Source organism: Ruditapes philippinarum, unplaced genomic scaffold (assembly GCF_026571515.1).
Source record: "Ruditapes philippinarum isolate M1 unplaced genomic scaffold, ASM2657151v2 ctg2114_1_1_1_1, whole genome shotgun sequence".
NCBI lineage: Eukaryota > Metazoa > Mollusca > Bivalvia > Venerida > Veneridae > Ruditapes > Ruditapes philippinarum.
The window spans coordinates 63,887-89,784 of record NW_026859460.1 but is presented as its reverse complement, the minus strand read 5'-3'; the positions used below and the strand labels follow the sequence as shown (position 1 = coordinate 89,784).

Genomic DNA, 25,898 nt, shown 5'->3' with positions numbered 1-25,898 from the left:
TACAATGATAGTACTTTAATACAATGACTGACATTTCTTTCGCAATCAAGATACAAGAACGTGCTTTGCATTCTAAACTAAACATGAGGCTAACTAAATTCAATTGTCCTGTTATGTATAATCTTCCATTAGAATGAATAGTTTATGTTATTAAAAGAATCCAAGATAATTTAGCAGTATTTTTTATCATGTATAAGGGCTTATGTCATTTAATCAAGTTATACCATTTTAATTTCTTTTGAACTGATATATTTCAAGCTATTTTAAATGTAAACATAGATGAATAAAATACAGACCTTTTCATTTACCTTTTCATCCAAAGCAATATCAATGTTAGATACAATTATAAGCTACAAAAAAAACATTCAGATCATCGATAAATCATAGCTTTTTGGCAAAAACATACCTTTTTCCTTTACCTTTTTTTTGATGAACAAGTTGCTTCTTAAATATGTTCTATTAGTCGACTTTGAAACTGAAGTCTTCATGGGCTGGATAAGTTATTTAACTTATCCAAATGAGCATGAAACGGCCATGATTTTTATGGAGACAAATGGATTAGGAATAAAAAAAATCTAAATACATGTATGTTGAAATTGTATGTTTCGAATTTAAATTAAACAGTTCAGTCGACGTTGAAGGTATTTTATATACAATATACCCCCCCCCCAAAAAAAAAATAAGTAAAAAAATAAATTTTAAATATAAATAAATAAAAATAAAATAAATAAAACAAAATGAAAAGTAATGTGGTAATTTTGTAAATATCAGACTTTTTAGGCAAGTGTGATTTACATGCTTTCTCTCTCATTAACCATTATATCCTGAACATGTGCAACGTTTTATTTGTGCAATCAGCTATTTTAAGTTGTAATTTCATATCTGATTAAATTTTCGTGATTTTATGACGCATTCTTCAAACTATAATTTGACATATTCAATTTACCTTTAAATTTACTTAATCCAAGTACTATATAGCATATAGTATTAACTTATTCTGAATATAAACACACATTTATATATTATACTAATATAAGTTATTCTTACCTTTTTTGCTATAGCGGAATCAAAATACTATTATTATACTGGTATGTGTTATTTGGAATACAAACAAAACTATCAATAGGCTAGGGTATTTGCGGAGGAGGCTGCAGACGGAATATATTAAAATAAAATGTAAATGTCTTAATCATATCAATGTGTCAAAATTACGAAAGAATTTCCATTGAGGTCTAAAAGTCTAAAAACATTTAATTTGAAAATCTTACAAAGATCATACTGCAGCACTTATAACGAAAAAATTATTATATTTACCGGGAATTAAATTGAAAATCGGTACTTTGTACATTTCCTAGCCATAACTTTAAACGCTTTTCGTTTGTACGTTTTGCTCAAAAATGATTATTATAGACCTTTAGCAGATGGTATAAAAATTTGAAGAAAATATTTCCAGGCTTGTCATGTGAAAAAACTTAATACATGTATAATCCATTATATATTAGTGAAAACAAAAAATAAAATTAAATAAATAAATAAATAAATAAATAAATAAATAAATAAATAAATAAATAAATAGATAAATAAATAAATAAAAACACAGAAAACGTTCAGGCTATTTTTTTAAATTATTTTTTTACGTGTGATATAGCTAGTAAATAGAAACTTAATTTGAAACGAAATATGAAAAATTTGTACAATAAGTCAAAATTGGTTTGATTGATTCTGTTCATGAGAGATGATAAATGGTGCAAATTTTTTAAAGACCCTTCTACACCGGTATTCACTGCTCAACACAGAAATGATGGACGGAACATTTTACACAACTCTGCTACTATTGTAAGTATGGAAATTAGAAGAAAGGGACACCCCTTGAAAATAATGAAACTGGTAAAAATGGCGACAATGGCTGATTCGTTGAGAGGTAATAAAAGGTGTAACATCCTGCATCCCCTAGCGTCATAAACAAAACCATCAACAAAACCATGACATTGTAAACAAAAGAAATATGCATCAAAGGAGGTCATTAATCATTAAAAAAATTGAAATTCAAAATTAAACGTTCATATTAGAAAAATAATAAAAATGTATGTTCTTGAATAAGAATATTTTGCCAAAACAACTCATGCATCAAATAGATGTAATTCTGTTTTGTATTTTTTATGCAAACCACTGAGTTTTATTTAACACATTATGAATCCGAATGGCCGCTTCGTGAGCCGCGAGGTAGTTAAAATGAATGTTTATCGATTTTTGTCCGCCTGGCGCCTGGCAGAGTGGTAGGAGTTGGGAGGTACATGGTATGCAAGCAAAACGTGTCTCATAAGTCAGTCATGGCTGACACTTTCAGTAGGGGTGACACTATAATAAACAAGACCTTTACCTTAAACTTTTATAAATACAACCAGTACACTTTCAGCATTTACAACATATTATGTTCCAATATAAATCATTACTGAAACCAATCTTTACAATTTAGGATCGTTTTCATTTCCAGACTACAAAAACATATCAAATTCATATCTCACCACATACAGTCTCTTGTCATTTCCAGAGTCCAAAACGTTCATATCTATAATAGCAAAGGCTGTAAATCATGTCATGAATAAAAGATGAAAGCCGGGGTGGGGTGGTTGTGAATCTCTCGATTTTAAAATTTTTGAATATAACACCGATCTAAAGTTTAGTTATTCAGGACAACCATTCTGATTAGAATATAATATTGCATTTGATTTAAAGTAAATGGTACGAATTCCGAGTGTATGTTTGTTAATTCATGGCGTTCTATTCATATCAATGAAATAATGTTATGAGCTAAGCATATCAAGTAACTCATTTCAAATGACTTTAAATAGATATCTATGAGAGCGTAGTAAATTGTAAAGGATATCTCACCGGAGCAATGAAAAGCATACAAATCGCAATATTTGAACATTCTTTTTGTTTTGTTCTCCCAATGAGACCATTACGATATTACACGATAATAATATACACATTCAACGAGCGTTGGATGGATAGTAGCTCTATATGATTTATTAATTGTTGAAACTTTTATTTTAACATGTGCTGCCACACATGTTCAAATAATGAGAAGCTCATGTTCCCTTTATCAAAACAGCGAATTGAGAAACATATTTATGGGGAAGAATCAAACAATTGTAAGCATGGGTGACAAAGAATTTGATTTATTTTAACTTAATGCACTCAATAATACCACGGTTGACTACGTTTAAACATCCTGATATATGAACACAAATGAAATTATTGAACGCGTTTTGTTAATTTATCTAATGTTATATTTAATTGAAAAAGGTCCTTCATAGATGATCAGGTTTACCGAAATCACACACCTGAAAATAAAGACAATTTCAAAATTTTACCATTCATGTTCAATGTTGAATTCTGTTTAAGCCGGTGCAAGCGGCGCAGATTGTAGCTCGAAGGTTCCAGTACCATCCATGAATAGGCTCAATCACACCGAGCCTGTAGCATTTTAAGTTTTGCCGTTCATTATTGTTCATAATTCCTCTTCTTTCTTTTTTATCGCCTGAGCCGTTTAAAGATGTCCCGTACATTCAATCAGAGACGTTTTTCCCAAATCTTTGGAGAGATCGTCTAGTTGCTTATATTTGGCTTTCTTTTGGTGGTCCCAGTATTCCTAGTTAATACTGTATAATCACCTTTAGGATATGTTGCCTGCTTTTAAATTTGTTTTTGGACAGCTTGTTTGAAATATACATGATCCCCTTTAAAAAAATTCATTTTGTTTAGTTTTTGCCAATTGTTATCTCGTTCAGGGCACTCGCATCATCTTAATTGGTGACCATACGTTGTTTTTCCAAGAATTACATTTACGTGTCACATTGAAGAATCAATGATACCCGCCGTTTGAACACACCTGCGGATGCTTTTTATTTACCAATTTATGATGCAGGTGGAATTCTGCATTAGTGGATGCTGGGGTGTAGTTGGCACTTTTCAGTACCTCCAGTCAAACCGATTCAGCAAAAGTTTCAGTTTTGCTGATTCGGGTGCTCTAAAGTTTACTCTCCTATTTTATGCTCTAAAATTATCTCTCCTTTTTTATACAACTGATTCTCCCAAAAGCGTCATTGTAACATTTTAAAGCAATTATCCTATAATTTAATCAAAGTGATACAAATTTCACTGGTTTTGCACATTTGAAAATTTTGTCGAATATAAGATTTTGACATATATTGACGATATTGAACCAACACGAATAAAATATTATATTTATCACAACCAAGAATAAAAACTGTTTACATTAGACATTGGCCTGCATTAACACAATGTTTGTATAACGCAAGTGACGTCCCGTCAATATTCATGGACAGCCGTAAACCATTGTTACGGCGTCGCAAAATCGGCACGGGTGTTTGATATAATAATGTCTTGAATTCGGACATATAAAACAAAGTTATCTTTTTATAGAGAAATGCTGGTTAAAATTGATAATATTGATCCTTAAAATATAAATAAAGAAATCACAACGTGAATAAGATAAAAGTGTAATTCCTAATACAATTTGTGTATGGTTTACTAAATATGTTTCCTTTCCATATTTTCTTTCCATAATATTCTGCACAAAGTCATAACATTGTTTCTTTAAGACTAATTCTTGTTCAATAAACTTCTAATCCTGGCAAGCCCTCATGTTAGCAAAACGTATTACTTAAAGGGCTTGCTTTCAAAGCCTAATAATTTTTTTCTGTTACATCCCAACCCAAACCTATGGCTAAACTAAAGTTGGCATTTTTCTAAGAATAAATGATCTTATCTGAGTATGCCGTTAAAAACGGAATAATGCTATCATCGTTTAACACAGGTTGAAAATTAGATTTATAACTAAGAACTGTCATACATTTATAGAAAAAGTTACACCAATCAACACTCGACAAATTTATATAATATATGGTTCGATTGTTGAAGCTATAGTACATTCATTTAATAATGTTTGTTCTCGGACCAAAATGATATATGCGAACATAATTTATCCGAAAGGTCGTAAATATCTGTGCCTTTAAATAAAAGGATGACACATCAATAAACATTTGACTAAATATTGTGTGAAAGGTCATTAATACAAAACTATAAATAATGCCATGAATTCATTTCTTTGCAACAAACTACCACAAACATACAACAATTGGCAACAAATTTCAACATGAAATTATACCAATTTCGTTTACTTAACTTTTGTTTGAATCCAATTGTTTTGTGATAAAATACGACATAAAAACATTTAATCCAATTGTCTTTGCTTATAAATGCTTATATGTAGTCTGTAGCAATTGCAATGTTCAATACAAAATGACACCATAAACATTGAAATTAAAAAATAAGATCAGTTTTCACATTTTATATGTTGCAATAAAAGACAAGTAAAATCAATTCCATTTATTCTATTTTGAACGTTAATTTATTTTTAATCAAACAATACGATTTTAAAGTAACAATATGATGGAACAAAAAAATCAAATCTTAAGCAATTCATAAATTATTAAAATTTCAGCTAATTTTCATATCTACAATCTAGCATAGACGACTGTAAAAGGGATTTTTTCAAGTCTAACTATTTTCCTAATTAAAGGATTCTGAGATGAAGTACTTGATCTAAAAAAAATAATAAAACGGTGTGATCACTGAAGAGTAATTAAAACAAATCAATTAATAAAAGCAACAACCATATTAGCTTTGTTTAATAAACCTTGCTGACATTCAAGATTTGGATAATTGCCACGTTTCTCAACTTAAAAGATATAGTTTTCTGCTGTCAGTGATCACAAAGAATAGCAAAATACATACCGACATAAATTAACAACACGGCTTAATAACATAAACATTTTTTTTAAATTAGTTGAACATTTATAAGATATGAATAATGGATGATGCACAATCAATTGATTGTTCGTAAAGAGAAAGTAAAAGGAAGCTTTTAAGATAAAAGTTTTGCTTGAATTATGTTGATACAATGATAGAGTTAGATGACAACCAATCACTGTTTTATTTATGTTTTTTCCTCAAGACAAAATAGAAAAACAAGATATTTAAAAGTTTCAATATAATTTGACAATAACTTCTGAATATTTCACAGTTTAATGGTAGAAATGACTATCTTTAGCTATTTTGGTTGATGTTAACAAGAGTTTTAAGAGTTTGAATATGCAAATAACTGATTATCACCTTATCAGTATTATATCTACTGGTCCCAGAATTATTACATAAAATAGAAAAACATTAACGGGAATAGAAGCAAAATATTTCGTCTCTTTAACCAAACTGTTATCTTGTTGGGAACTCCTGATTATTCAGTAATTGAACGATTGACAACATTTTATCTAATCAAACACTTTAGATATCAGATGGCGCTGGAAACGTGCATGGCATTTCGTTTGAGCAATAAAACAAGAATTTGTGATACTTTATCAATCATCATGAATGTCTGTTGGTTATTTTAAGAGCAATATTAACTTCCTCTGATGGTTAATTTAAATTGGATACTTTGAATCGTTTTATTAACAATACTTGGTACATCTATACAACCAGTTTCTCTTTATGATCAAGCCTAGTTTGGTTGTATTTAAGGCGCATGCACGATATGATAGCTGAAACCTAATGAATATGGCAGCTTAAAATAATATATGAGTTAAAAGATACATTTTTGAAATGTGTTTAATATAGTCCCGTGTTCAAGTTAATATAAAAAATAACTTATGAGGATAAACAATGGAGAACATTTGAGTTTTTTAAATTGATCCTGACCTTGATCCTGATCTTTGTAAATATGGGGCCAGGAACTTACTTACTCTATTTATATAAGTTCAGTCCTGCTTCATATCATTTATGCATGATTTTTAAATAAACTTAAGTCTAAATTGTTGATAAATCAATGAAAAAAATATCATAAAATGACAATGCCTTTGATATTGCTACAGCACAATATATTTTTCTCTTTATTATGAAATGCTATGCTGATTGTAATGTCTTTTTTTGTTAAAATGACTTAGAGTTCAGAACTAAAATGATATTCTTTTTACATCAAAGTGCAGGAATTATATAAAATCATAACAAAATTACATAAATTTCGTCAATACAAATAGTATTTACATCAAATCAAGTACTCCATATCTTCTATTAGCATTACATTTGCTCTAAATGGCCATGACAAATGTTGCACAAAAACCTTAAACACCCAAGTTAGTGCCAGGTTTCATGAATCGTACTTCTTTGTGAATATCTTCTGTCTTAAATGTACCAAAATACTCTTTACAAAGTTAGACACATTAAGTTCAGACGAAGGTTTTATGTCATATATTTCTTGACAGGTTATATAGCCGTCTATTAATTGTTGATTTCTATATACGAATAATATATCGTAATATTTCAATATGCTTAGTGGCTTGGTTTATGCAAACGATCGTTTATACACGGCCATATTACCTGTAAAAATCGTGTTTAACTATAAATATATGTCACACAAGCATGAAAGTGTGTGTGTGTTTTTTTTATCTCGGTCCTTCTATATCGCACAATTTGTAAGAAATACATAGAGATATATTTATTTGAAATTCAGAATACTCGTACACACCAGACAGCCAATCAGTATGGGATTTTTTTTAAAGGAATGTGATAATTGAACTTTAAACCTCCGGGATTCAAAATTGCTAAATTTTAAAATTAAACCATTGTCAATTAGTAATAAAACTCTATTATTCTTTTCACTTTTTAAATCTTCTCATTTGCTATAGACGTTGGAAGTGCACATATAAATAAACTATTGAATTTGAGGCATTATAATTAACCAAGAAAACAATATGCTTGATTTTTTGTCACAGCACAGAAAGTACATTTGTATTGAATAAATTAATTTTTAAATCTGAAACGTGTGTTGAATTGTATGCAAACAATTATGAACGGGCAATCATAAATATTATTGCCTCTCTAATGTTAACTTGTGTTCTATACGTGCCAATGAAATTGTTTGATTTACAGTAACATATTACTACGTTCGAAAGCTACAGCACCATATTTAATAAAGAACCTCCACAAACAAATACCCAAAACAGCCATAACTACTATTTTCTACAAAGAAAACATGAAATATGTATATGGCGACCTTTTATACAATGATAGTCCTTTAATACAATGACTGAAATTTTTTTTCGCAATCAAGATACAAGAACGTGCTTTGCATTCTAAACTAAACATGAGGCTAAATAAATTCAATTGTCCTGTTATGTATAATCTTCCATTAGAATGAATAGTTTATGTTATTAAAAGAATCCAAAATAATTTAGCTGTACATTTTTTTATCATGTAAAATGGCTTATGTCATTTAATCAAGTAAACTATAAGCTAAATATGTTCTTCTAGTCGACTTTGAAACTAGAGTCTTAATGGTTTAACCTATCCAAATGAGCATGAAACGGCCATGATTTTTATGGAGGCAAATGGATAAGAAATAAAAAAAATCTTAATACGTTTTCATTTATACGTCAGTGTTGCTCAAAAATGATCATTACAGACCTTTAGAAGATGGTACAAAAATAAAGGAAATATTTCCAGGCTTGTCATGTGAAAAAAATTAATATAATCTATTTATTGCATAAACTCAGATTCTAAAATAGATTTCAATATAAAAAATGAATGTCTTACTGAAAAATAGAAAAAATAAGAATCCCGAAAGAAAGCCCAACACGGCAAAATTGAACATGTTGCAGGCTCGGTTTGATTGAGCCTGTTCATGGATGGTACTGTCAAGTGCAAATTACCGTCCACACCCCTAGCACCGTCTTAAGCAGAATTCAACATTTAACATAACCTAGTACAATTTTGAATTTGGAAAAGGCACACAAATCCAACAAATATAATTTTGTTATTGTTTCTGTTAAGAGAGGTCTTGTATCATTACGTGTAGGAAAGGACAAAATAATTATTTGCACAATGCTTTCCTGACGCAGGAAAGTGTCCTCGTATTTAATATGAATAACCCATCACACGGTATATATCAAAGTGTGTATTTATCTGTCTATCCTACACTCATATAAACTAGTTTATCAACGCCCTGTCAATAAAATTACGTATACATGCATCAATGTATTTCTTATTGCTTTTGCCAGATACTGTCATCAGCTAGATAAAAAACAACCAAAGACTAACAGTTTATACATAAGTGAAAACAAAAAATAAAATAAAATAATTAAATAAACAAATGAATGAATGAATGAATGAATAAATAAATAAATAAATATATACAAATAAATAAATAAATGAATAAATAAATATATAAATAAAAACAAAACATTCAGGCTATTTTTTAAAATTATTTTTGACGTGTGATATAAGTAGTAAATAGAAACATAATTTGAAACGAAATATGAACAATTTGAACAATAAGTCAGAAGTACATGTAATTGCATTCTGCATTACTTTTTATGCAAACCACTGAGTTTGCATAAAACAGAAACAGCCATTTCACACATTATATAAAATACAACCATTGCACTTTTAGCATTTACTAACCGTTATGTTCCAATATAAATCATTACTAGAACCAATCTTCAAAATTGAATGTCGTTTTAATTTCCAGACTACAAAAAAAATGCATATCAAATACATATCTCACTCAATATAGGTCTAAATTTTTAATCAGCTACTACGCATGGTTGATTACGCAGCGTTTGTGTAGCCTTTGAATTTCTAACGAGACTCTGCCGAGATTCCGCTAAACAATTACACGAGAGCTCGATATTCTTGTCTATTACAGTAGCCATTGTTTGATTCTTTTTCTTGCATATCACATAAAAATATCACATATATAAATTGTGTATTAGATTATATTAAGGAAAGTTATTACAATGATGCAACTGTATAGCACGCGACTGATCTTGCATCCGTCATGCCAGATGGAATTTCCTGCATGGGTAAAACTAACAGAAACATCACTCTGATATGCAAGAAAATTTATACATTCATTAAGCATTATTTTCTTATAATAGCGTGTAAATTTACACGTTCATTTATAACGGCGAAATGGCGTCATCCTAAACACGTAATTGATATATTAATGACGCCCTTTAATGCACGTGACTTGTCTTAAAGGGCGGTGTAAGACATTTTTGCACGGTCTAAACAGTAGAAAATATTGTCTTTTCAGTGTAACATTGAGCATACACACTCAAAACAAACAAATTTTTCCTATATACAAAATTTTAATCTGATAATTGTATTCCGCCATATCATTTTTAAAACATCTTGATGAAATAAAAAGAGACATGGATTCAGTTTCCTAACAAATCATGAATTACTTCACCTGTAAGCAAACGTAAACTATTCTGTGTCAGTTTTCAGAGTATCTATCTGTTATTATTGTAAATGATAGGACTACTACTGGCATATATATTTGATAACTTATAAGAGTTATTCTTGCTCATTTATTATACAGGGTATGCAAGAACTAATTCTTCATGACATTTTTATGTTAATAGTGCATATATTAAGCGTAACAATTATGGCATAATTATTGCATAATATACTTAATTCTCACACACTTTTAAAGCTTTTCTGTTGGTTTCCACATTGTAGTACCACGTTATGATTTATGAAATGTTGAACTTTGAAAAGGAAAATGAACCACAAAAATTTCAACGGAATAGTCCCTAATATAGACAAAGAAATATTTCGAAATATATATGTTATTATTTCACTCTATTTTATACGGTTTTGAATAAATCAGTTTTGGAATATAAAGCAAGCAAAATATGTATCCATCTTGTTTTAATTTCGGTTGATACCATAAACGGATATTGTAGTTTTAAATTAAAGGGCAGTCGTAGAAGTTTAAATGGTTAAGATTGATTTATATGGCTTGATCTGATCATCCTGATAGTGTTGAGGCCATGGAAATTGAAGAAACTAATTGCAACAAACCAATCAACAGTTGTTTTCTATTTATTTTGTTTATGATCTACAACTTGATTCCTGTACAAATCATAGCATACCATGAGTAATTGTGTTCTTAGTTAACCATGATTAGTAAAACACAGCAAATATTTTATGTGAAAACTTGTAACTGATGCTGCCTTGCACATTCATTGCAAATTTGCCAGACACTTACGTAAAGTTAGTTGATTATTACTTAGCTTTCATGACAAAAAAAAACCTGCATATTACATGTTATACAATAAAACATTCGACTGATATCAAATCTGAGAAACAAAGTGTTATAACGGAAACCTTGGCTTTACAGTAAACTTCTTATGCAAGACGGTTTAACTAAAATTGTACTTTTAACAGAACACTAATGTTAACACTGCATTCATAAGTTTTTTTTATATTGAACATGTAGGCATGCAGGTATACATACACATCAACTACTAACATTTATATCAGTATCAAAGAGGCAGGGATAATATATAATAATGTGTGTAGTAATAGCTATTAAACGTAACCACAAAGGACAAAATAATTGTTTCTAAATGTTTTGTGGCAAGTGTATGACTATGATACGAGAGCACATATCTAAAACTATAAATAGCAATAAATCAATTGTTCAAAGACAATATACCATAGCTCATCATATAAATATTCATACTAAATCACATGAAACTCTATCAATTTTTTTCAAGAAACGTTTTCTATGAATATATCAATATTTGAAATACTTATGAAAAGACTGACCCAATATGTAGACCAATCCACTTAAGCATCGGTTAGGAGTTTTTGTGCTCTAGACTTGGCCACGAATCCTTAAAGATATGTTTTCAACACGTATAGATAGACAGTGTGAAAAAAACTTCTCAAATTTTCTAAGAAATCGTTTCGAAATGATGTTAAAGATATTCGTTTATTATCTTATAAAGTTCATTGTAGTTAACGTAATTTTCAGACGAATAATAAAAACATAATCCAAAAATGCTCGTTAGGTTACTGGTTGGTGATCTACAGGAATCAAAAAATGTTTACAAGTTCATTCATTCTTAACAAAACGAATATGTAAATATAACGAGACAATTTATCTTGCGGCTTATTTACATTGTTAACATCAAATCGTTCGACGCTTGATAATTTAAGTTATAGTTTACAATTATTATAACATTTTTGTATGTTATTAGATATGATATCCTGTGTTTGGAGTTATAATTGATAATGATTTAGGTAATATGTAGTTAATTAATCAAGCATATGTAATGGAAAATATTCATAATGTAATGGATTCATTATTTCCGAGGCATACATTTATCATTACATAATAAATGCTTGCAGCCTTATTCCGTTTGATGCAATTTTTGTACAGAGAAAAGTACTATTTTATGCTCTAACTACAACCATAGTACTTAATGTACATATTAATTGCATGAAAGTTGTTAAAGGGAATAAATTATCGTAAACAAGACTGCAATATGAAATAAGACAGTACACCAGCAACAAATAATTTGGCATGCTATCATTATTTTGTATTTGCGCATGTTTACAGACAAAAGCAAACTAACATATCTCTTTAGGAATAAAGATTAAGTACACAAGTTAATAAAACAGTGATAAAATACGTACATAACAACAGCAGCAGAAAAAACGCTGAACAAAATGAACAAAAGAGTATACAAAAATACAAACAAATATATTTATTTTTACGAATCACAAGGACGTGAATAATCATAAGGTTTACAGGAGTTTCACTTCAATGCTTAAATCAATATTAATTGATGCATAGTAATTGACTTTGCAGAACTACAACGTTACCACGTTTTAAATATTAAAACGACCCTTAATGCTGGATTACTTACAAGATAACTATGTTCTCAATCAATATTCCGTAATGCCGCTTTAAAGTCTACAAAACTAAACAATTACAAGTACTTTAATCCTGATATTCATTATTCAAGCCAAATGATTTCTATGACATGTAAAGGATGGGGGTATTGTATTCTGAATGGCATAGTTCAAATCAAAAACATTCTTTGGAAAGGCTTTAATTAACCTAAAAAAGACATGATTGATTGTTTGATCATACATTCTATTGATGAGAAAATCCCTTAATATTTTAACAATAGTTCAAAGGCAATTACATTTTTTTATTATTTATTATACAAAACCGATACCTGTAACAAAACATGTGTTGAATAGTATTAAGGCTTTTGATTTAACGCGTCAATTCCATTGTCCCTGAGAGTGTGAAAAGGAAAGGCTATGAACTAATATGAACTCGTTATACAATGGTGCTATACTTAAAGTCCGTTTAACATGGCTTAAATTAATTTGAACCAGCAAAATGAATTTTCTTCAAAGTCAACATTGGTTGTTTATATTATTTTATACTGGCAAAGATATGTGACATTAAAATTTGATGGTTACACCCTTCCGAAATATCTAAAACAGACATGACATGTTCTTTTATCTGCTTTAATCTTAGTTAAGTACATTTATTTAACGTATTCTGCATTAAGTGTAATAAATAATAAGATAAGTTTTGAAATTTAAATCATCATTCTCGACACATTATTTTCTTATTATAGAAGGTGAATTTAAGGTTATATAATTTTTTCAATAAAGTACATTTAATGCGATAAAGTTTTAACTGAGTGCCGAAACCCCCTTTAAAAATGAAGGCCGTGACTTTTAATGAACTCATTATGAAACTTTAACCGGAAAAGATTGCGCTACACAAGAATGGTACACAAGAATAAAAGAAAATATTGCTTGATAAAAAAACATTACAAAATTACGGAAAGTTATTTATATAAACTGATGAGTGAAACAGGCATATATGCAAGTTAACGATTTTGTTTTGTTTATATAACACAAAAGTGCTCTAAAAATCAGCAAGTGATATCTTTAACTTTGTTTGATGCACATAATGATAGATCTATATATACATTTTTTCTTCCATTTCAAGATTTTCAAGAACCAAAAAGCTGAACTATTCAGATATTTTATTCCTAATGTTTAATAAACAACTTCATAAAGATGCCCTACAGACAATATCTAGTATAATAATATCGTTAGGTATAATGTATGAGACAAAATACTAAAAGACTTGTAATATCTTACAATTTTATAAGATTATTTGGCAATAAAATGTCAAAAATGTCTATTTTATATATCGTTTGATCATGCAATGACTAAAGACTATTCAAAACAGTTTTTCGAATATCATATTTATCGTTCATTCACAAATTTTGTTTGAAGTTACTAAGGTACAATGATAAAAATTATTTCAGAGTGACGCGTTGTTAGTTATCAAACAGTCTCATTCATTCCTAGTTCATTTTAAATCAATATTTTGTTGACATTTTATTCTGATAAAATTTACACAAATCCTTTAGTGGCATGTCGTTTTTATACAGAAGGTAACAAGAAACACAAAACTCAACACACTGAATCAAAAAGGCTATCGCGGTATTATACAAATATGATAAATTAGTATTAATCTTTCAAAACAACACTTTTCTACATATCATTCGATTATGTTGAGAGGCATTTATTGCTTACATAACGAGATTGAGAAAAATATTATAATAAATGTTGTGATTGAATATTTATTACTTCATTGTATGACTTAATAATATTCATGTAGTACAAAACAAGATATGCCAATGGGGATAATCAGTGCTAGATCCAAAAAGCAAAGGAATGTGCAGATGTAAATTTGAAGAACAGAATCCTGCCTGCAAAGCGTGATAGCAATACATTACAAATACATTTTCCGCTTTCATTATGAAAATCCAAATATAATTATTAGCTTTTAAAATGATACCTCCAAATAAACATGTGCGCTTTTGGAAATATTATAATATTTATTATATTATAATATTTACACACTAAAATGAGTTATAGAGAAACAGTTATACTTGGTTTTACGAAAAGAAACATGAATTTGCCGTTTTTTATAAATTGGTAGGAATACATTACAACGTCTGTGCATCCGCAACCTAAGATGACATTGATTTATCGTACAATCCATTTGCATTATCGGTTGAAAAAGATATTAACATCTTCAGCGTCGGGATAAATGACACGCTGAAGTTTGGCATCAGCATTCGCAGTAACAAAAATGACAGTACATAAAACTTAATACTGTAAATAAATAAATAACCTCAATTCCTATCTCTATCACAATGAAGTAGACTTACATTGACATATGTAACATTATGTCTCTTAAAGGATGACATTTTGTCTTAATGTTCTGAAATAATATTATTGACAGTTGCTTTCATGTTAGACAAGGGAGAGCGTGCGTCACATTCTAAATTACCTAGTATTATGATTGAAATAAGACTTGGCTACTTTAACCCATTGCTTCATGAGCATTTTGTGAAAAATGGCTGTTTTCATTGAAAAGTCTCCCGTTACAAGTTCAAATTGCTATAATACTATAAAAACTGCTTCAACACTAATCAAACTTGGCACAAATGTTGACTGGACCATTGTCCTTGCAACAACATGCTCAGGCTTAAATTTTCTGTTACCATGGCAACGAGGGGACATCTCAAAATTGCCAAAAATCACTATTTTGCGTTGATTTTTTCCATCAAAATTGATTTCAAAGTGCTGCAACTTCTCAATGGATTGAGATAGAGTCAAATGCTTTTCAGCGTTGGTTACACGTTACCTTATGATCAATCTGGGGTCATTTACAGCCTCTCACAAGTCCAAAATTTTCTTGGCGATGAGGGGGACTCCGCCCCCCTTCAAACCCCCCAAACAGAAGGGGGCACATCCCCCTTCTGGCAACCCCCTGATGTATCTTTTGGTTGGGGGGCCGCGCCGAAAAAGAGGTCACTTTTTTTAACAACATTTCTCAAACAAAAACAAGTGTTTGGGGCCTAAATAAGGCATTTTTTCATCATTTGAGACAACAAAAAGGGGGGGGGGTGAAAAAGGCGTTAAAAGGCGTGTATATGAAGTAATGGGTTAACAGAAAATGATGAAAATACTTGAAATTACCCTAAATCGCGTTTTTTCATGTTTAAACATGGCCTGTCATATAAATTTGAAGAAAAATTGTTGTTTTGTAGATTTTTTTATTTTTTTCATTAACAGAAAATGATGAAAATACTTGAAATTACCCTAAATCGCGTTTTTTCATGTTTAAACATGGCCTGTCATATAAATTTGAAGAAAAATTGTTGTTTTGTAGATTTTTTTATTTTTTTCATTAACCCATTACTTCATGAGCATTTTGTGAAAAATGGCTGTTTTCATTGAAAAGTCTCCCGTTACAAGTTCAAATTGCTATAATACTATAAAAACTGCTTCAACACTAATCAAACTTGGCACAAATGTTGACTGGACCATTGCCCTTGCAACAACATGCTCAGGCTTAAATTTTCTGTTACCATGGCAACGAGGGGACATCTCAAAATTGCCAAAAATCACTATTTTGCGTTGATTTTTTCCATCAAAATTGATTTCAAAGTGCTGCAACTTCTCAATGGATTGAGATAGAGTCAAATGCTTTTCAGCGTTGGTTACACGTTACCTTATGATCAATCTGGGGTCATTTACAGCCTCTCACAAGTCCAAAATTTTCTTGGCGATGAGGGGGACTCCGCCCCCCTTCAAACCCCCCCAAACAGAAGGGGGCACATCCCCCTTCTGGCAACCCCCTGATGTATCTTTTGGTTGGGGGGCCGCGCCGAAAAAAGGGTCACTTTTTTTTACAACATTTCTCAAACAAAAACAAGTGTTTGGGGCCTAAATAAGGCATTTTTTCATCATTTGAGACAACAAAAAGGGGGGGGGGTGAAAAAGGCGTTAAAAGGCGTGTATATGAAGTAATGGGTTAACAGAAAATGATGAAAATACTTGAAATTACCCTAAATCCCGTTTTTTCATGTTTAAACATGGCCTGTCATATAAATTTGAAGATAAATTGTTGTTTTGTAGATTTTTTTATTTTTTTCATTAACCCATTGCTTCATGAGCATTTTGTGAAAAATGGCTGTTTTCATTGAAAAGTCTCCCGTTACAAGTTCAAATTGCTATAATACTATAAAAACTGCTTCAACACTAATCAAACTTGGCACAAATGTTGACTGGACCATTGTCCTTGCAACAACATGCTCAGGCTTAAATTTTCTGTTACCATGGCAACGAGGGGACATCTCAAAATTGCCAAAAATCACTATTTTGCTTTGATTTTTTCCATCAAAATTGATTTCAAAGTGCTGCAACTTATCAATGGATTGAGATAGAGTCAAATGCTTTTCAGCGTTGGTTACACGTTACCTTATGATCAATCTGGGGTCATTTACAGCCTCCCACAAGTCCAAAATTTTCTTGGCGATGAGGGGGACTCCGCCCCCCTTCAAACCCCCCCCCAAACAGAAGGGGGCACATCCCCCTTCTGGCAACCCCCTGATGTATCTTTTGGTTGGGGGCCGCGCCGAAAAAAGGGTCACTTTTTTTAACAACATTTCTCAAACAAAAACAAGTGTTTGGGGCCTAAATAAGGCATTTTTTCATCATTTGAGACAACAAAAAAGGGGGGGGGTGAAAAAGGCGTTAAAAGGCGTGTATATGAAGTAATGGGTTAAGACCACTACTTCCACAATTATATTCAATTATGTAACCATTCCATTATGGAGTAATAAATTGTGTAAAACTTACGAATGACCAATCTCGATAACATGACAGTGTGAACAACACTTTACACTAACTAGATAAGACTGTAGGATTCAAAGCGTCTAAATTGTTAGAATTGTGAGAATCAATATAGCTGTCGGGTTCCTTTTATCTTCGCCGTTTAGTGTACATGTCAACTATGTCAAAATTTACTGTCATTTAATAATGTATCGGATAAAGGTGAAAACATTAGGCAGGTGCGATGCTACTTCAGGGTTAAATTTATAACGTAATTTATTATATGATCTAAAACAGCTGCAATCTCATTGATCCAACACAGTAGTCTATAAAATCAAATTCACTGGGTGAAGTATAATATTCACAGACTGAATTGGATTTTCCCTATCTAAAAATAGATTGAGAATCATATTCGATGACCATACATCGAAGACTGTAAATAATGTATGCGCAAACAAAATATAATTGTTGCGTTTTGTTCTTTATGGGATATTTATCGTTGAAAATATCATTATAGGTTAGGCATTTTAGCCAAAAATAAGACCCAACCTCAAACAAATTCCTTCAGAAAAGATATTTGCATATTTGTTATCTACTATATAGGTGTTGCTACAGGAAAAAAGTCCTCAAAAAATTTCGAAGTATAAAATGCTAAAAATGTTATGTTTTGAAATCATGTGTTTTCAATTAGAATAATCTGTGAAATTAAACAAACCAGATATTCTACGCAAATATGGTAATTAACAAAGTAACACATTAATACACAAACATGCTTTATTTAATCCAAAACATTTCAACCAATGTTGATTACATTCAAAAAGTCGCAACACTGCATAATCTATACATCATCATTTAGACTGGTATAAAACATTACCCCACCCACTAATGATAAATATTTTTTTTTTACTTTAAGTCAGATTCCATTAAATATTCTTACAAATTAGCTCTACCAAGATTAAAGTTGTATGAATCTATCTAAATTCATATTATAATTCAAAATTGCAATACATTTTACACAAATAATTATTATAATTATTATTTATATACATTGTATTTGCATTTCTGTTCTGAAAAATTAATCCTTCAAGTAAATATCTTAATTGCACTTACTTTACCATGGAAGTTTTGTAAAAAAAAAATATTGTAAAAAGACATTTTAAAATAAAATGAATCTTGAACTGAATGTTAAGACACTGAAAAAAAAAAGTTATTTCATCATTTTTTGTCACCGAGGCCCGACTATCCATATAGTCTGACAACGCTACACATGTATATATACATATTGCCCTGCCCTTGTTCAATGCTGAAATTATATCACCACTTTTTCGGCCGGTGCTGTTGAAACCTTTAGCCTGCCCTTTTCACAGAGACACATTGTTTCGCATCTGTAAAATTGTTACAACATAATATGATAAATAAAAATGCGAACTTTGCATTCTGCTTTTAAAATAAAACAATTTTATGTCAAACTGAAAATGTAGGTACATGTACTATGAAAAGCAAGATAGAATTGTGCTTTTAGATTTATATTTTTATATTGAATTATCTACAAATAATTCATACATTAATGAGGCACGTTTAGCCTCAGCAAAAACGTGCCTCAGCTTTCTTCTTTAGAAAATATGTTTCATGTTATGTTGTTATAACAAATTTAAAGCGTGTAAATTGCCTATCGGCTGAAAGAAGCGCTAACTGTGAAACATCATAATGTGCCATATAAGTAGGAAATACTGAACAAAACGGCACCTATACTTTCATACAGATAACTAAATTGGAAGTTTTGGTCGAGTGTTTAAGGTCACTGACTTCAAAACACTTGCTTCTTACGGTGTTAACGATGCAGGTTCGAGTCCTGTCTGGTTTTTGGAATCTATTATCTGACATAGCTATCCCAAACTAGCTTTAGAGAATATTGGTGGTTCTACGCGCTAAAAATCATACCTATGTCACACTTTTTCCTTCACCAGTAAAGCTTGAAAGTTATTATATGATCTTGGAGCTTTGCGTCCTCTGGATTTGTGTTTACGGAATATGAGAATAAAGATCAGCAAGGAAGAATAATACTCAAGAAACGCGTCTCCATAGTGTCCGATAGCAACAACACCTAAATGGGCACCAAAAGGGATAAGACTTACATATATTAGTAAAGTGTTGATGTGACATAAAAACCAACAAAAAAATCTCTGATCTTAGTAATTCCGAGAATGTGAGAAAACTGCAGTTTTGGACACTAAAAATAAAACACTTTTAAAAGAAAACCATTTAACTTTTACAAATGTGAATTCCCTTTAGAAAAGTTATATATGCAGTAGCACACAAAATTGAATCTGGTACACCAACTGTGTATTAAAAATATAGAGGGGTTTTCTTTGATTTACCTGTTAATTGCTTTTCAAAAATGCTGGATCTTTTCAAACAGAACCCATTTAGCCTCTCCTAACTTGGAAATATGGAAAGCTCTTGCCACATCCAATCAACGGATTGATTTATGTTTACCAAAATATAAAAGGTTGGACTCTCGCTAAATATTGTCTTCTGCAATCAACCATCCCATACTATGTTTAGCCCTTCCTCTGAAAATAAGATATATAAGTCCATAAAACATTATCAAAAAGATATTAAAAAGAAATAGTATTGAAATGATATAGTAGGGAAACGCCTGAGAAATTGTTGGTATACGCAAACTCTTTTGTATGTGCATTTATTATAATCATGCTGTAAAACAATGATGTAAATTTGTGTTGATATATCAATTTCTGTTGTATTAACAAACCTGAAAGACACCCAATTGTTTTGCTTTCATTCATTCAATAAGATATATCTACGTAAAAAGCCATTTTTCTCTCACATCCCATTACCCCTTGTGTAGAAGTCATGTGTCTATCCATCTTCTAACTAATTATACAACAACTGTTCTATAAATGCTGACAACAACATGGAAAACATTACTTAAAATATACATACAACTGGCACTGGTATCGTAAGGGTAGATTATCAAACTACACAACATTTTATTTAAAAGAAAACAATTGAAGCAAATTTAATATGTTATAATAAGAATAAAATGGTTTAGGGTCGGAAAAGATATGATTAAAATCTATATTAAATGCAATTTTGAAGTCTGGTCTGTTAACACCTCATTTTAATTTTCTCTTTGAATATGTAATCTTAGTATTTAAGTAAATTTTGTGTTTTAAAACCATTTTGATAAGTGAAATCTATTGCATGTTGACATTAGATTATTAGACTTATCCAAATTGTCTAGAATGATAGAATAAAAATAGTTAAAACATAAGATATAAAACTGTGTAAAGAACAGAACAGAACATAATTTTATTTTGGATTTGTACATAGTGCATCATCACTACAATATAAATACACAAATTGTAAAGATGTCACGTTTCTATTTAACAAATAATATAGGATTATATATATATTATTGAATTTCATGTAAAGCTAGAGAATGAACAATAATGATTTAAGAGAATATTATTAACACTTTAATTTAAAACAATTTGTTACGCAGAGTATACAACAAATCAATTGAATTTTTAGTATAAATTTGTAACAAAATTTCAAAATTCAGTTGTTAGTACTAACAATAATGTTCCTGATTTTAATCGATTCTCTCAAATATTTAGCTAGATTAGTGAGTATAATTTTATTATTAGAAGAAATCAGTCCAATATTTACACATTGACGGACATTTGTAATAATATCGTTTCACATATTTTTTTCCTTATGTCAACATAGCATGGGCATATCAAAACAAAATGGTATTCATCTTCTTACAACATAAACAATATCTTTCACTCCTTGGGATTCTATTCTGACCATATAACCCGTTTGTACTCTTAGTGTATGTGCAGACATTCTAATTCTTGTGATGTAAAATCTAAGATCCTTTGGTAATATGTTAAGATAGTTTTCGTATAAATATAATTCTTTACAATTTTTATAAAGTTCTAAAACATAATTATTTTCTACAGATGAATGCCATATTTGTATATAATTATCAATATCTCTTTGTTTAAATATTTTTGGAAATAATTTACTATCTACGATATTATTTTCCAAAAAGTATTCGGATAAACCATATATATCTAGCATTTTTTTAACATTTGATACCCAGTTTTTTACCTTTATAACAGTCAGAAGAACTTAATTCATATGTTTTCCGTAAAATTATATTATCAGTATTTATCAATTTGCACCAAAACTTAATTATTCTTACGTATCGATTTATATACAATGGGTAACGGCCGAGTTCGCCGTATATACGAACATTGCTTGTATTGGCTCTAACATTTAAAATTCTTTTACAATACTTAAAGTGAATACGCTCAATTACCTTTTGATTTGCTATATATAACCCCATACTCTCAGATGCATATGATATGATTGAACCTACAAAAGAATCAAATAATTGGCATAATAATTTGGGTTTTAAATCCATGTCTTCTGTTAAGAAGTAAAAGTAATGTATAAAGTTTCAGTAACAGCTTCCTCATTAATAGGTAATAGTTTTAGCTTGATTACACCCTATTGGATACGCTGTCTATTTTTCATATAACATGCTGGAATATTATCATTTCGCTTAGAAATGCATTATGTATTACAAAATACGTTTGTTTACATCAAGTTATCATATTATTTGATTTAATTATGATTTCCACAATTCATAAAACATTCCAACTCTTTGAAATAAGTCAAATTTAACATTTTAAAAAATATCCCTAGATTTTCGTGATTTTGGTCACAACACGCTTCCGTAGAGAAGAAAAAATTACATAACTTGTGCATACAAATTTTTTTAAATACTCAGTAAGATGTGTGGTTAATTCTATGTCATTTTAGATAATTGTACAAAAGAAAACAATATAGAACAGTGAGTAAAAGATAAACTCTCTTTTAATGATTACTTCATTCAAAATTGTGTTTAAAATCGCGAAATTATATGACACATTTTGTCATCTGCATAATTGATTGATTGGTGGTCAATTAAATCTATCTACTGACAAATTTTTCCCTAAAATTTATACAGAAGAATATAAAAATGACTAAAATTACTCACCTTTGCACTAGGAATGCTGGAATTGAAGTAACTTCAGATCTTTCAACGAAAATATAATAAACGTGACGTCACCGAACGTGCATAAAGTTAAAGTATGGTGTAATTTAAGAGACACATTTAAATATTGAATTTTACTAAATCTTTATGATCGATCTCTCAGGATTCTGCAAGGAGATTTTTTGAGGACTTTTTTCTCAAAATGTAGATAATGTTTATCTTTTATTTAATCGTGAAAACATTTCTGAAGGAATTAGTTTTACCATAATTTCTATTATGACTGGCCTATTACTTTACTTTTTTAGTTAAAGATACACCGCAATAATGAGTATAAACCTGAATTACTTTTGTTTTCACAGCGTTCGTGTATTCGTTGAATGCCTGACGTCATCTTGTTTACGTGCGTCTTTTCCCCTGCGCTTCGATAAAACATGCAAAAGTTGTGTTTTGTATTCCCTTTACTTTTGTAATTAAAATTTGTTTAGCATTTTTATATAATCTCCTCGGTCTATATGCCATCTGCCGGTGAACATCACATCATATTGAACAACTCATAAGTCAACAATTCTGGCTTTCAGTTCGAAAAATAAGCTAAATTATATTTGCTTAATGTACAAGTAGGTTTTATGATATCATATATACACTTGTTTAATTAAAAAAATATATGGGTAAAATATTTCAGGAAATTTGAGAATTTATTGATTGTGATAATCGATGAATATGTGGCTTATAATTGAAATAAAACTTAATTTAGCTTTACGGACAATTTGAATCTTTCAGATGCCATAAATCCCTGTGCATAATTTTACTTTAATTTGAATGATATATCTATTTGCTTATTTAAATGCATGACGCAAGTTAAATGTATATTATCTTAGTATCAAGCTTGACTTCTTGTGTTGAGGAATTGAGCATTTTATTGAGTTTTTCAGTTGTTTGTCATGAACTTAATTATATTTTGCACCTAAACACCAAAAGGTACAAGTTCGATAACGCTTTATAAAAATAATAGTCAGATGTGTTAGAAGTTATATTCATTTTATCACACTATCTGATAGTTGAAGCGGTTCATGTGTATTTCAACAATTCCCTTTGTGTAAAAGTGATAAAAGTCTAGTTTAAAGTTGGGATATTTATCGAGTATTCGGACATGTGAAACAATGACATCTTGTTTAGAGAGATGCTGGTTAAAATCAATAATACAGACCCTTAAAATATAAATATAAAATTTATAACATGGGTAAAATAAAATCGTATTTTATAATACCATTTGTGCATGGTTTACTGAATATGTTTCTTTCCATATCTTCTTTCCAAAATATTCTGCACAATATGCTCTTATTTTGTCATAACATTGATTCTTTAAAACTAATTCTTTTCAATAAACTTTTATTCCAGACAGGACCTTATGTTAGCACATATTACTAAAACAGCTTGCTTTCAAAACCTAATTATTTTTTCTGTGCAATCTCCACCCAAACCTATGGCTAACTAAAAAGTTGGGATTTGTTCTAAAAATAAATGATCTTATCTGATCGTGCCGTTAAATTACTGAATCATGCTATCATCGTTTAACACAGGTTGATAATTAGATTTATAATTAAGAACTGTCATACATTTATAGAAAAAAAGTTACACCAATCAACACCCGACCAATCTATATGATATCTATGGTTCGATTGATGCAGCTATAGTATATTCATTTAATAATGTTTGTTCTCGGACCAAAATGATATATGCGAACATAATTTATCCGACAGGTCGTAAATATATGTGCCTGTAAATGAAAGGATGACATATCAATGAACAATTGACTAAATATTGTGTGAAAGGTCATTAATACAAAACTATAAATAATGCCATGAATTCATTTCTTTGCAACAAACTACCACAAGAATACAACAACTGACAATAAATTTCAACATGAAATTCCGATTTTGTTGACTTAACTTTTGTTTGAATACACTGCTTGTTTTATGATGACATACTACCTAGAAAATATTTATTCTAATTGTGTTGGCTTTAAAATGCTTATGTGTACCCTGTAGCAATTACATTGTTCAATAAAAAATGAAACCATTAACATTGGAATTCCTACAAATATGTTAAAATAAAATCATTGTTCACATGTTATATGTTGCAATAAAAGACAAGTAAAAACAATTCCATTTATTCTATTTTGTACGTTAATTTATTCTTAATCAAATATTTCGAATTCAAAAGTAACAATATGCTAGAATATAAAATCAATTCTTTCGCAATTCATGCATTATTAAAAATGTTTCTGCTAATTTTCATATTTAAATTCTAGCATGATCTCAGGTAAAGAGATTTTTTATTAAAATCTTATAATTTTCGGGAAAAAAATATACCGCTAATTGAAGGTTACTGAGATGAAGGTTTTGATCTATATGATTAAAACGGTGTGATCACTGAAGACTTATTAAAACAAATCAATTAATAAAAGCAACAACCATATTAGCTTTGTTTAATAAACCTTGCTAACATTCAAGATTTGGATAATTGCCACGTTTCTCAACTTAAAAGATATAGTTCCCTGCTACCAGTGATCATAAAGAATAACAAATGCATACCGACATATATTAACAACACGCATTAGTAACAATAACATTTTTTAAATGCGTTGAACATTTTTAAGATATGAACTTATGGATGATGCAAAACCAATTGTTCGTAAAGAGAAAGTAAATGGTAACTTTTAAGATAAGAGTTTTGCTGGAATTATGTTAATACAATAATAGTGCCAAATGGCAACGAATCACTTTTTATTTATGTTTCTTTTTCTCAAGACAAAATAGGAACACAAGACTTTAAAAGTTGTAATATAATTTGACAAAACCTTTTGAATATTTCACAGTTTAATGGCAGAAATTGCTATCCTCTTGTTATTTTGGTTGATATTTACAAGAGTTAAGAATTTAAATAGGATTTTCTTAAAACATGCACATAATATGTCTAACTAACTGATATCAGTTGGAATACAGAATTATTACATAAAATAGAAATAATTTAACTGGAATAGAAACAAAAAATATTTCGTCTCTTTAACCAAACTGTTATCTTGTTCGGAACTCCTGGTAATTCAGTAATGTAACGATTGACAACATTTTATCTAATCAAACACTTTAGATATCAGATGGCGCTGGAAACGTGCATGGCATTTCGTTTGAGCAATAAAAGAAGAATTTGTGATACTTTATCAATC

At 29.9% G+C, this 25,898-nt stretch overlaps 1 long non-coding RNA gene across 1 annotated transcript; it reads right to left on the bottom strand.

Moving 5' to 3' along the window:
- Positions 1-18,810: 18,810 nt before the first annotated feature.
- Positions 18,811-22,766, bottom strand: LOC132756582 (uncharacterized). Its single transcript, XR_009629346.1, has 3 exons — positions 22,676-22,766; positions 19,980-20,174; positions 18,811-18,986 (listed from the first exon to the last, which is right to left on the bottom strand). It is a non-coding gene; the product is annotated as an uncharacterized LOC132756582 (long non-coding RNA).
- Between the last annotated feature and the right edge of the window lie 3,132 nt (positions 22,767-25,898).